Source organism: Anguilla rostrata, chromosome 4 (assembly GCF_018555375.3).
Source record: "Anguilla rostrata isolate EN2019 chromosome 4, ASM1855537v3, whole genome shotgun sequence".
Lineage (NCBI taxonomy): Eukaryota > Metazoa > Chordata > Actinopteri > Anguilliformes > Anguillidae > Anguilla > Anguilla rostrata.
In genome coordinates this window covers 36463243-36477299 of record NC_057936.1, presented here as the reverse complement: position 1 = coordinate 36477299, position 14057 = coordinate 36463243, and the positions used below count along the sequence as shown (strand labels likewise).

The window sequence follows — 14057 nt, the reverse complement described above, 5'->3', positions numbered from 1 at the left end:
CAGCAGTGGAGCGGGGATGATTTTATGCTGTTTTGCAGCCACAGGACCTGGAAACCTCAGAATCACCACGTCCACCATGATTTGCTCTCTAAAACACCACATTCTAGAAAAAAATGTTAGACCATCTGTCCGACAGTTAAAACTTGGTTGAAAATGCATGCAACAGAACAATGGTCCTATGTAGACACAAGGAAACATGACTGCATGGCTGAAAAAACAAAACAAACAACAACGACAACAAAAAAGAACAGCGTTTTGGAATGGGCAAGTTAAAACCTAGACTTCAGTCCCATTGAGATTTTGGGGAACTTTAAGAGAGCTGTGCATAAGAAATACCCTCAAAAACCAATTGGCCAAAGCACTTTTGTAAGGACGAGTGTTGCAGAGTTCCTCTAATGTGATGTAAGCGACTGATGAACTCATACAGAAAATGAAACTACTAAATCATGGGGTATGCTTACTTTTTCACAGAAGGCTCATGCATGTTAGCTTATTTGTGGTTAAATAATGACAAATAGTAAGTACAATCTGTTATGCATCATTACTGTTAGGATGTGGTGAGGACAATATTGAATCAGCAATCGTCATGTCCTAATATGTAAAACCCTAGAAAGAGGGTGTACTCTTCTTTTGACATCAAAGCTTGTTGCATTTCCTCAGAGAAGCCCTAAACTGATGTATTGTGTATATGTCTCCACGCTGCATGTTATATAGAGTGCTTTACCATGTGATTTGCCTAAACACAGAGTGGTTTATTTCCACAACAATCTGCACTTTGACATCATATTCATTGTTTTATTTCAAATACTGTCTGCTGGAGTACAGAGCCAAAACCACAAAAACATTCCCATTTAACTATATGTGGTACAGGTAATTACAAACATAATAAGTAATAAATGTAAGCTGCAAGTAATAAACAAGATGGCACACATCAAAATCCAATGAGTCTGCAAGGGTAAGGGGAGGGCAGAGGTTACTGTCGGGGAGCTCATCTGTAAAATACTCTAGATTTGCTGATGCAAAGTGGAGACATTCTGCAAAAGCATCTGTCCTCTTCTCTTTCAGGAAGAATGGAAGTTGATTTGGCCCTCCCCGCAGGGAACAGGCGGCTGACCTTCCTGCTGGAAGTGAGGGCTTTCAGCCTAGAAACCCCATCCATCTGTGACACGGCCTTGGCGTTGTCTTTAGTTGTATCTAGTAATTAAGCCCCCTTTATTGATTCTCTTGGATGGTCTGGCTGCCTTCGTATGCGTCACCTCTCTCCTTTCAACGTACCCATCATCTAAGAAGCCCTCGAGATCACGTTTCCTACAACGATGTTTCTCCCAGACCTAAAGCCAAGCCATTTATAAATCAATCCAGAGTGCTCTCCTAATTGGTGATATTGAAATAACTGAGATTGTATCTCCAGCTTGTGAAAAGGGACACAGCTGGGCTCTTTTATGTATTTTTTTCTGTCTTTTTTTGTTACACAGAAAGAGCACGAGGCTGGAAGATAAGCAGAATGACTGCACGTTGAGTGTTTTCAAACTGAAAAGCCGATAGCAGGATCGATGGCGCTTACGGGGGGTTGAAACACAGAACAGGCCCGCGGGGTAGACAGCCTGGTCCTGTTAAAGAGAACTGACACAGCGCAGGAACAAGCGTGATTCAAGGACTGGGATGAAGAACAATTTAAAATTCATAGAGTTTCTTGTTGCTGTTGTTCTCGGATCCCTGCATATACAGGAGATAAAAAGGCATGGCTAAGTAAGCTCTCGCCCTCCCTCTTTAATGTTTACTGCCTCCCTAACTCTCCCCACCCATGGTCATGTGTAGGAAAATGGATGAAATGCACGAGGCACATGTGCATTTAAATCACTACCTGAATGACACAGGATTTATGGTATGTTCATACTTATTTTATTTGCACAGCCTGAATACAAGTCCTATCCACATCTTTGATTATGAAAAAAGTTTTACCAGCCACACGTTTAAGTGTCACTATTAATACTTCCTGATGCTACTGTATACCGTATATTAATTGACTTTAGAGCAGATAAAAACAGGTGTCTTACTAAAATGAATCACGAAACAGCATCGCCTGCCCTAAAAAGAATTGCTTTGGACATGCAAAACATTGCTCTGGCTCAATCCTTCACTCCCTTAAATGTGCATAATGAGTCATCTGTTTGACACCTTTAATCTGACAAGTGCAATTATGTCACAGGGAGAATGGATGAGGTGTAAACCTGTAACCTGTCAGTCGCAATCACCAGTGACTAGGCAAGAAAGCCAAAAGGCAAAAAGGGGGTATTCAGAGGGAATTATCAATTACATGGTATAAATCACAACTGGCTCTGGATCTGAGGGATCTGACAGGAGCCAAGGGAGATTTTGAATTGTGGGATCTTGCATGGCATCAAACTGTCACAAGGTGAAGTAAAGAGATATGTGAAATATGTGAGGACTCTTGAGTGTTTTGTCATTACAGCAACCCAGGAAAGCTCAGGGCCCCCTGTTACCACTGAGTTTCATCCTCCTCTTTATTTAATTCTAAGGACACACTAACAGCAATAGCTGGAGTGTTTGGGGGAGATCATAGCTTATGATACTGGTTACAGCCGCACTGCTGTCTTTGGTTAAATAAGGGTGGCAACACAACAACCAGTATGCTGGTACAGAATGATGGGAGCAGAGCAGAGCAACAACAAAAGTGCTGTGTTTATTTACAATAGTGAGAGTAAACAGTGATTCATTGCATGGTGTGGTAGATATTTACATAAAAGGCTCAACAGGCAACAGGCAACATGTATGGTAAGAAGGGAAAAAGACCGCCAGTGATATCAAATCAAAGAACTAATAAAACATCAAGTTAACTTACACATGGGAAAAAAGAAAAGAAAAAAAACCTCTAAATGGGTGTTCTTGACAGAGATCACACCTACCTGAGCAAATGTACACGGTACCCCAAATTTACAAATTTTCCCAACAAGAGAAAACCATAAAATGACTGCACATTACAGTACATTACAATACAATTCACACACAGAATCTCACAAAGAATAACTGAGTGCTAGGCTAGAGAAATGAAAGAAATGAGCTCCCTAAGCAGATGGAAGGACTAATATATTAGGTATTAAGTGCCTGCCCAAGGCTAAACACATAGCACGTAACATACTGTATCAGGATGCTCCAGATGAACAAGTGACCCTTATTCAACTGAATGGTCTGTTTTCCGTCAGCAAAAATTGCAAAATGCATTATGTTCTTTCAGGGCATAATGAGCAATGAAGTCAATATTATGAGGAGAGGCAATCTTCAAGCTTTTGAAACCACTTGAAGGAAGGTTCTGACTTTCTCTAAAGTGCTCCTCCACATTGCTGCCAAGGTGAAGCTTGCATTAGAGCAACTCATGTATTTCTACTGGTTTTGCACAGTATGTGCACTCAGGAATTCTTTTGAACCACCTTTAACAGTGCAGCAGAATTTCAAAGTTTTCTCTTAAATGTATATTTAATGTTTCTATCCGACAGGGCTTCCACTGCAGTGACAGTTTTCCTAGCAATTAATAATGAGTTAATAATTAGGGAACATTTCATGCCATCACTTTGAAAAGCCCCATTTTCCATATAGGATGCCAGCACATTTCTGGGACTTTACCCTTGATTGATCAAGTGCCAAACAGAGAGTGGAGAGACATGACAAGATCATGGTAGTGGCTGCCAATGGCAGGAAGCTATTCAAGCATCAATTTTGGATAAGCAGACCTTTTCCAACAAAATGGCAGATGGCATTGATCTACATATTTATCTGTTGTGGAATAAATGCAAGCTCATATCTTTCATGTGTACACTAGATATTTTTATTCAGACTAGCAGATCTGGCATGTGGCTCCATGAATGGACAATTCTCAATTAAAAAAAAAACAAAAAAAAACTTCTTGATGTTCATGCTGGATTTACCATCTGCTAATGACCACCGATAAGCATCGTAGGTATTTCATAAACTTTTACTTTTCATACCAGGACTAATTTATAATCAAAGGATGGTTGGATAACATTTCACGTTTACTATTATTGTTATTCACCCCTTCATTCTTCAGGATCTTTTGAAACTGCATGTTCAATTCTGGATCAATTCCAGTGTAACATACTTTGTGCGCCCTTTATATGTGGTAAATTTTCCTGAGATGAATCACGTAGTGTGGCCAGCACTGCAAGTCTTATTTGTTTGTTTGTTTGTTTGAATCTTTGCTTGTTCTTTTGTAGAAAAGGTGGAGTGGACAATAGTCAGTGAACAGGAATACAAAATTGTGATACATCAAGAGGGCACAGAAAGCCTGTTTATTATCAATAGATAGTGAAAGAAGGTCATGGTAGCCATGGTGCAGCTTGAAGAGATGGGTTTAGGGTGGGTAGGGTTTTGCTTGTCTTGGCCACAGGGGGAAGCTCAATTCACCACTAGGGGTCAGAACAGAAAGGAGATGTGACAGACAGGTGCCATGCCTCTAGTTTATGCATTTTCCCAGTGAAATGCATAACAAAGAGGGCACTGGCTTTTTAGCTTGGCTAATAGCTTTTATACATCCACATTTTGCAGTTAAGAGGCAGAAGCTAATATTATGTAGCTTACGTTATGTTCAGTATTAGCACATTGAGTGAACATCAACAAAGTTACTACAGCGTGTCATCAATAGAGAAGACTTTTCAGCACTGTATGTATAGAAACCATGAATGTAACTACAGCCCCTTTTCCACTGGGTTGCAGGAACTAAAAGCGAGCAGGGACTATCCACAATGGGTACCAAAATGATTCCTGGAGTGTGTTTGTGTTGGCTTTTCCACTGCACACCGAGAACCGTGAAGATTATGCAAAGTAGGAGGACAAAATGGGAAAAAGCAATGGTTACATACACTATATGACCAAAAGTATCTGGTCTTGGTCTGGGGCTGTTTTTCTTGGTTTGGGCTAGGCCCTTTAGTTCCAGTGAAGGAAAACCTTGATGCTACAGCATACAATCACATTCTAGACAATTATGTGCTTCCCCCACAGTTTAGGGAAGGCCCTTTCATGTTTCAGCATGACAATGGCCCTGGGCACACCGAGGTCCATAACAGAAATGGTTTTGTCGAGAACTATGTGGAAGAACTTGACTGGCCTGCACAGAGCCCTGACCTCAACCCTATCCAACACCTGGGGAAAGCCAAATGCAAACCAGACCTAATTTTCCAAGCAGTGCCCAACCTCACTAATTCTCTTCTGACTGAATGGAAGCAAATACCTGCAGCAATGCTCCAACATTTAGTATAAGGCCTTCCCTGTAGAGTGGAGATTGTTATAGCAGCAAAGGGTGCACCAAATCCATATTAATGCCCATAATTTTGGATGAAATGTTGGATGTCAGGTGTCCACATACTTTTGACCATAGTAGTGTATCTCAGACATCATTTCTGCACACACTGTCTATTTGATCCACTCCTGTTATTGTGGTCTTTAAATATTTGAATCCTGGTTCATCAGTTTTTCTTATTCTCTTGTAAGCACTGCTTAACGTAGAGATCTATGCCCAGTTCAGATAAACACAAATAAATATTTTTGTACAATTTTTCGCTATGAGCTGCTGACTCATATTCCCTCTGAACATCGTCTTCCGATAAGATACTGATCAAATCTTGCACCACAATTTTTGTTGGATTATCCTTTTCCATTTCAAAACTCGCCTGCACTTTAGCTGTTGCTCAATGTTTTTCTGTTGCCTGTATTTAAAAATAGCACATAGTCTGCTCAGCGATTTCGCAAATGTTGCGTTTGGCCAGTCAGCAATGTTCAGTACAGCCAGCTCCACCCCAATAGTTTGTGGCCTTATTCTCTTCTAAGCACTGCTTAACGTAGAGATCTATGCCCAGTTCAGATAAACACAAATAAATATTTTTGTACAATTTTTCGCTATGAGCTGCTGACTCATATTCCCTCTGAACATCGTCTTCCGATAAGATACTGATCAAATCTTGCCACAATTTTTGTTGATATCTTCATTCAATGCTGCACTTTAGTTTGCTCATGTTTTCTGTTGCCTGTATTTAGCTAAATAGCACATAGTCTGCTCAGCGATTCGAAATGTGCGTTGCCAGTCACATGTCAGTACAGCCACTCACCCAATAGTTGTGGCCTTATCTCTTCTAAGCATGCTAAGAGATCTATGCCCAGTTCAGATAAACACAATAATATTTGTACAATTTTGCTAGGCTGCGATTTTCCTTGAACATCGTCTTCCGATAGATACTGATCAAATCTGCACCACATTTTGTTGGATATCCTTTTCCATTCAAAACTCGCCTGCACTTAGCTGTTGCTCAATGTTTTTCTGTCTGTATTTAAAATGCACATAGTCTGCTCAGCGATTTCGCAATGTGCGTTGGCCAGCAGCATGTCATACGCAGCTCCACCCAATAGTTGTGGCCCTTGAAAGTACTACCTCATGCAGGATTAAAGGATAGACCATGCCCAGGGACGTAATCACGAAACTGTGAAATTGTTTGTTCTGATTCGCAACATTACTTAGAATTACAAATCATTTTGCAAAACTCTTTTAAATCAAACTATACGATTAATTGAATAATAAGCACAAACACATGAAAAAAGCTTTACAAAAGTATGTTTTTTTTTTCATTTACATGCACAATATAAACAGTTTTGGGCACTTGTGAAATCTGTTTGGACTGACAAAACTTTGATAAATCCTACATTGTTGGAGTAAATGCATTTATGAAGGATTACGAAGGATAAAATTTGTTTGGCTCACATTTGATAAGTGTGTTTTGCATATGTGTAATGAATTCATTATGAAGATCTAAATATGTATTCAAAATGATATACTGTTCATGACATAACAGCATCTTGACATTATATTGAAAATATAAACAATTTGTACTGCAATAGCAACATCCCTACTAACAAAATGTGGTTGTGGCGACGTATTATTAACGACGTCTTCTAGTGGTCTCGTATCGTCCGCGTTACATCTCAATTTACGTAGTATTACCGTAAAAACGTTGTGGATACGTAATAGTTACGTCCTTACAACTTTACGTTTGACAATGTAATAGAATAACCTTACCCCGACGTTGTGATTACGTCGCCAGGCAGTCATCCGTCGTAACGTTATAGATTTACGTCGTTGACACGTTGTTTAAACCTCTTTATTACATTATTTACCTTTCCACAACGTTGCGGATTGGTCACTTACTTACTAAACCCTGACCATACATTTTGATTTTGTGTGTTAAAAAAAGGTATATCATGGTGTTGTAATTTTGATCTCCATTCTATCCTACCAATGAAATGCCATTGCTTCTGTAATTCATATCTTCAAAATTTAAGATACTTTAAGTGCAGCAATACAAAATGTACACATATCAAGCCCAAATAGAATAGAAAGCCTTTATTGTCATTGTATAGAATACCATTGAGATCAGGTTCAAGTTACATTTCTAGGTAGGCAATATTTGCAAGCATAATTATGGTACAGAAGATGAGACAAACATACAAAACTAGATAAAAAACATAAAAAGGGCAAAGTGTCGTTTCAGGACAGTAATAACCATAGACCAATGATTTCAACATTAATAGTGTTGAGTATTTTTGTCTTTTTCAAGCGGTGAACTACATTTAAGTTAGGATCACCTTGGATCAACTTGGAATCAGGCATGTCTTGAGTGGGGAAGGCTGGACCTCGGGTTCTTCACCGGGGCAACAGTCATAAGGCCATGTGTAGGAGCTGAAAGGATATGAAATTGGACCAAGTAAGAAAAATACATTGAGTAACACACGCAGCAGGCTAAAATCGTAATTGTGTTTTGACAATGAGAAAAGAGCTGTTTCCATATAATATCAATAACTACCTTCATTCTGATCTTGTGCTCTAGTTTCCATTTGAACTGTTGGGCCAAATGTAGAGAACTCAATCAATTTAAGTCAGTATTTGGTGAAAATACAGAGAAATACTCTTGATTAATATTGATTACACAATGCACTGGCGCGAAGCCAAAGCCATTTTTTTTTTTTAAGGCCACGATTACACCAGGTATAGAGTAATAATGCTAGAGGATTTTGATGAAAAAAAGTTGAGTTTTTGTATTTCTAATGGAAATAATGTTTAGCTAAATGCTTTCAAAAGAGCGCAAAAATAGATTTCATAAAAGGTGCCAACAATGCTAGCTTGAAAAGCCTTGCTAGCTCCAGTTTGTCAAACACCAAAAACCAAATGAAGACCACACAACTATTTTATATCATATTTATGATGCATATTTTAACCAACATGTTGATATCTCATTAGGACGTGGACAAGGTGAATTACAGCTTTCAAAAGAGCGCCACATACGTTAGCTTGCAACAATGCTAGCTAAAAGGACATGAACAAAGGTGCTTTACGGACAGCCGTTTATACATGTCGAATTAGCTCAATTGTTAGCTAACTAAACAGGCCATCGCCGAGATCAGCTAGGTCAGCTAATGTTAGCTGGTCTTACATTACATTTGCACTGGGCTATTAGCGTTAAATACTCAAAGTAGAAAATATGATATCTAACAGAACACTAACTCAAATTAGTCCCAAACAGATGCCATTTCACCTACTAACTTAAAGCATTAGCAACATTAAGCTAGAACTGCAAACATGCATGTTGAAAGTAGGACTCCATCATTACATTGCAAATACTACTAACTGAACAGGTATCCAATGCATTCAGTTCTTCTTGTTAGCTTTTATGGCGGTTGGCATCCAGTATTGCTGCATTAATACATTCAGTTAAAAATATAAAGGCATGATGAAACGCTGCTCTTGAACGCCGTCAAACCCAGATGTTCCCACGGAGAATTTGAAATCACAACGACCTTCTTCCAAGAGCACGTCACAGCAACATGCGCATGTGATTGGATATACCGTCTTCTTCTTGTTTTACAGCGGGTGTACACAGCTTATTGGTGAATTACCGCCACCTTCTGCTCTGGAGTGTGTATCAGACAATAGATTTACACTCAAAAATCCCTTCACCGTAAGCTATTTTTTATCCTCCATGCTTTACACCGAGTCCTACTATAAAATCCCTATCCATGTCAGCCACCCCAGAACCCTATACCTGCATATCCATCATATCCTATATTAAAATAAATAAATAAATAAATAAATAATAATAAACCCTGCATTGGATATAATGTGTTAACGGTCCAAGCGTAAACGCGCAGACAGATAGACAGATAGATATTTTACTGTAAACCAATACTTCATTTACAAACGTTCTGACAACCTACCAGTAACGTTTCAAATTAAGTAAGGATGAGGACTGGTATAACGTAATTGTTACGTTATTAAATTACATCGTATTTACGTAATTCTATAATGTTACTGCAACGTTGCAGAACAGTCTCCATGAGGACTGGTTATTTTGCGACCATAGAGCAATGTTGTCACAACGTCACCTGTTGGTAATGTTGCGACTTACCAAATTACGACCAAAGTGTAACGTCGTCATTACGTAGTGTGTTTGTAGGGATAGTGCTTTTGTAAAAATCTTGAATGCTTTATGAAGATAGAGTTAATGTACATTGTTGCCAAATGTTTATTGTGATAATACATATTGAACCTTGTGTATAAAATGTAGGCCATAAACAAATGGCTGATAATGAAAAATAACTGACTGAATAGAATTGTAGTTTGTCCTGCTTGACCATATTGTAAATATATTTACATTTGAAGCGAAGTGGTATGTAATGTTATAACTAATGATCAATATCAACGTTCATTTTTGTCAGGTTGGGTTGGGTTTTCACCAAAGTATTTATGAAAATAAAAGTATTCTTTTATCTCCTGTTTTTGTCAGCTGATCTCTTAGGAAACAGTCTTTCATTTAACTCTATTTCAGTTCTCACAAAATATGACAATCAAATTAGGCAACCAATGGAATCGCAGAGTAGAAAATGGGTCAGTGTAAAATATGGAAGAACTTTTCTTTTAATGAAAGATGAAAAAAAGACAAGGCCTTGGCATTGGAAACATCATGAAGACATCAACTAAATTGCCTTTTTTGTTGGATTTATTCTCAGGACACACTTTCTTGTCAACTGCTTGTATAAGCTTTTGACAGGCACACGATCTTATCCTCTGTCATAAGCGCCACAAGGATGAAGACATATGAGACGTAAGGCATCGCCTTAAGATAAGGCGTTTATGAACCACAGATAAATTTTATTTCCATTTGTTGAAAGGGATCAACTAAATCTGTGCTGTTTGAAGAGAACTCCGCCAATCTTCTCTCTATTATCCATTTGGCTGTACAGTAATGTTTTTAAATGGTTCTGATCTCTCGCTCTCTTTCTCTCTCCCTTTGTGTCCAATCCTTCAGCTGCTAGCCCATTAGCCTGGGAGCAGCATGCTTTCTCGTGTAAGAATAGCCATTTTTCCAAGCCAGAACCGCTGACAAATGTGTATTGACTCTAGGCTTGTGCATCCAACCACTATTTCACATTTTGGATACACAGGCTCATACACATAGTCAATACACATTTGACAGTACATTTTTTTTGTTCTTAATAAAACACACCCAAATTTTCTTGTTTGTGCTTCTGTTTGTGAAAAAATGAACACTTAATTTCAAGTCTGTTAAATACCACAAAGATACCGTATAACATCTGTCAGTCTCATTACAAAACCTCGATTCATATATTGCATGTTTTATTATGTTGTATACCAGTATTTTCTTTGCCTTTTTCTCCAGTACCTTTGTTGGGTGGAGCACCAAGTTGCACTTAGAGTATGCCAATCAATTTCAGTTGGCTGAATTTCATCATTATACCACTGCTTGAATTTTATTCCTCACATGAATGCTACTCAAAAAAGGTATGAAGCTCTCAAAATGTCCAACTTCAAAATTACTCACATTGATGCAATAAATGCTGTTCTGTTACAGATTCCACACACTGCTACATTTTCAAATGTCAGGTCATGAGACCAGTGCAAGAGTCTAACTGCTTCTCTTTCTGTTTGAAGTTTGTCAGAGCCAAAGATTTAATGGTCAGCTGTTTCACAGTCTGTATACTCTCTCTCAGAACAATGGACTCTGATGCTTTCTGCTGTTATAAAGCATCCAAAATATTTTTCTCTCTGTTACGTTATTTACATCTATTTGTGGAAAACAAGTATGCATGAGGTGAGCACATTAGAGAGTACAATCATTTTATGAGAAATTTCTGTGAGAATATATATTACAATATGGTGATAAAATATGAGGTAAGGTATGAATATATATATGTGTGTGAGTGTGTATGTGTAGTATTCTGTATTTGTCATTATTTGTTGTAGCACAATTGGTATACAAATAACAATGCTTTGTGACATTCATCAGTTGAAGTCAGCCATTCTCCTTTTCATGAAATCACCCTGTATCCATATTAACACAGCAATTCTCTCATAAGCGAATCATTTTGTGCCCTGTGAACCAAATAGGCAGGCATTATAGTGCTGGCAATCTGACAATTTTCACATCCCTATGAAATCCAATCATTAATAGGCACACAGAACAGTGTGGTGAGTAGTTAATAACCAAATACAACTTTTTTAAAATTTTATTTACCAAACCCATTGTTTTTAAACATCCCCTTTTTTGACCAATGAAATTAATGATCCACAGACAAATTGCGTACTGTATATTTATTGTCATTTATGGTGCTGTAAAAAAGTATTAGCCCCATCCTGATTTCCACAATTATTGCATATTTGTCACATTGAATGGTTATTGATTTTTAGACAAATTGTAATGTAAGGACTGGGTTCCATTTTGGTGCAATGACATCACGTCATGATCACGGGATCACAGACATTGATCACATGGACTGGGTACTTCCTTTTGCTGCCTGTAAAATGTGCCTTTTTGTCTCTCCTTAGTCCTTCTGCTCCTTGCTGCCCATCTGAAGAGAGGTGCGCAATGCTCTCTCTAAAGACACAGGCCTAAAGAAAGCTAAGGCCTGCCAGTAAAGAAACACGCAGAGAGATGCACTGGCTCTTTTGAGTTATAGCCACGACCAGCGTTTATAACTAAAAGTAAACGTTTTAGCTGTACTGCAGGTAGGCTAAGGAAACGAATCCATCAAGGGATCAATTTGTTTACTAAACTTTACACTTGCTATTGTTCTGCAACATAGCAACCAGTTAAACGTGTGTAGTCCATGTACTTTCCTCCAACCACAAGCAAAGTAACTTCCAGCTTCAGGACGAAAGAGAACCAGAATGAGGACCGACTTTTATACTGACAGAGGAAAATATTAACAGCAGGTGCTGAAGTCAGCTCCCTTGGACAAGCCAGTAAGACTGACAAATATCCAGGCATCAGCTAGCTTAGAAAACTTCTTTGTTCTTTGTTTTTAAGGAATTGTCATTGATTGTACGTAATGTTTGTATTTAGATTATATCTCTTTAAATGTAAATGTATATACGTACATTATTACTAACATTAGGTTACAGTCCGCTGTCCTTTTAACTGAAATCTGTGCACGTGATCTCTCATGCACTAACATACTCATTCAACATATGGGGCTATATTTTAACAATCTAAGCGCACGGTCTAAAGCGCATGGCGCAAGTGCATTTAAAGTGTGTCCCAGATTGCTAGTTTAACGGCAGATAATCTGAGTGCAAAGTAAGGCGCATGATTCAAAGGGGTTGTACTTAGTCTCTTAATTAATCATAGGTGTGTTTAGGGCATAATATAAAATAAACCAATTAGAGTGGCATCTCCCATTCCCTTTAAAAGCCAGGTGCGCTTGCACCTTGGCGGATTGATAATATAATGGCGGATTTGCCAAGTAGTAGGAAAGAACGCTTCTCTGCAGAATTTTTAAAAAATATTGCGCGTTGTGCAATATTTCAACTACATAAACATGGATGAGATTAAGCTAACAACAGAAGTAGAGAAATACAGAGAATTATATGATCCCCAAAATACTTTTTATAAAAACAGTGTACGCAAAGAAGATATATGGAATCAGATTGCCAGGTGATTGTAATCAAATAGCAGGTGATTATCATTAAATGACAATCGTGGCCAATGAGCTATGGAACTGCGCCATATTGTATGGGAAAACACGTCATGATAATAGCCTACTATGAATAGATTCTGAGATTATTCACTTTATGAACAACAAACAAACCATCGCGGTGCTTGAATTGCTTCCAAAGCTAATGTTAAATTTTATATGAAACATCCCTTTTCCAATAGCCTAGCACAACATATTTGGTAGCTACTACCAATTCATTTGGATGTCTATGTTACTTTCACATGGTACCTCAGTTTAGACTCTACATTAGTTTAAAAATTTAGCTGTGAAAGTCGGTCATGATGGCGGGGTTTGCTGAGCATTTGTCACTTGGGTGGGATAACGAGTAGAATCTATAACGTTAGGCAACACTGATAATGTTGTTATACTTGTGAACAAGACATAACTTTAGTAACATGGATTTAATTTACCCATGATGAAGTGAAACTCGCCAAAATAGAGCCGAGGCGGAAAAGATAGATTCATGTCCGCGGCCAGGCACGCAATCCGCGGGCTGTTTGAATAGACTCATTCATTAACATGGGTGTGCGTCCGCGCCCCCTCAGATCCACGTCCGGTGTGAAACAGGCGTCAGATGGGCGCAAGTACATTTGCTATTAAAACAACGTGGACGCTGGATGGGAAAATGACAATTGGTCTGAAACTAGCAAAGACACTTGCGTTGCGCTTGGCACCGCTTTGCGCCGGGTGTAAGATAGAGCCCATGTTGTATATTTAAAATTCAAAGGTACGTTGAAATTAGCTAGACGTAGCTAACTTCAGTAGCCTTTATTCATGCCGTTCCCCTGAATTCCAGGTCAGCTTTAGCAGCACATGCTATGAGACTGATTATACTTTTTTGAGAATTATAAAAACGGACACGTTAATTTTGTATCCTTACTGTTCTAAAATTTGTGTTTCTCCCTACAGTAATACTAGATAAAAGGAACCCGAGTAAACACAAAACACATTTTCAAAATTTTTATTTC

At 38.4% G+C, this 14057-nt stretch overlaps 1 long non-coding RNA gene across 1 annotated transcript; it reads right to left on the bottom strand.

Annotated features, from left to right (window-relative positions):
* Nucleotides 1-7408: 7408 nt before the first annotated feature.
* Nucleotides 7409-9792, bottom strand: LOC135254294 (uncharacterized). The gene is made up of 3 exons (XR_010329821.1): nucleotides 8815-9792; nucleotides 7884-7941; nucleotides 7409-7759 (listed from the first exon to the last, which is right to left on the bottom strand). It is a non-coding gene; the product is annotated as an uncharacterized LOC135254294 (long non-coding RNA).
* Nucleotides 9793-14057: the final 4265 nt, after the last annotated feature.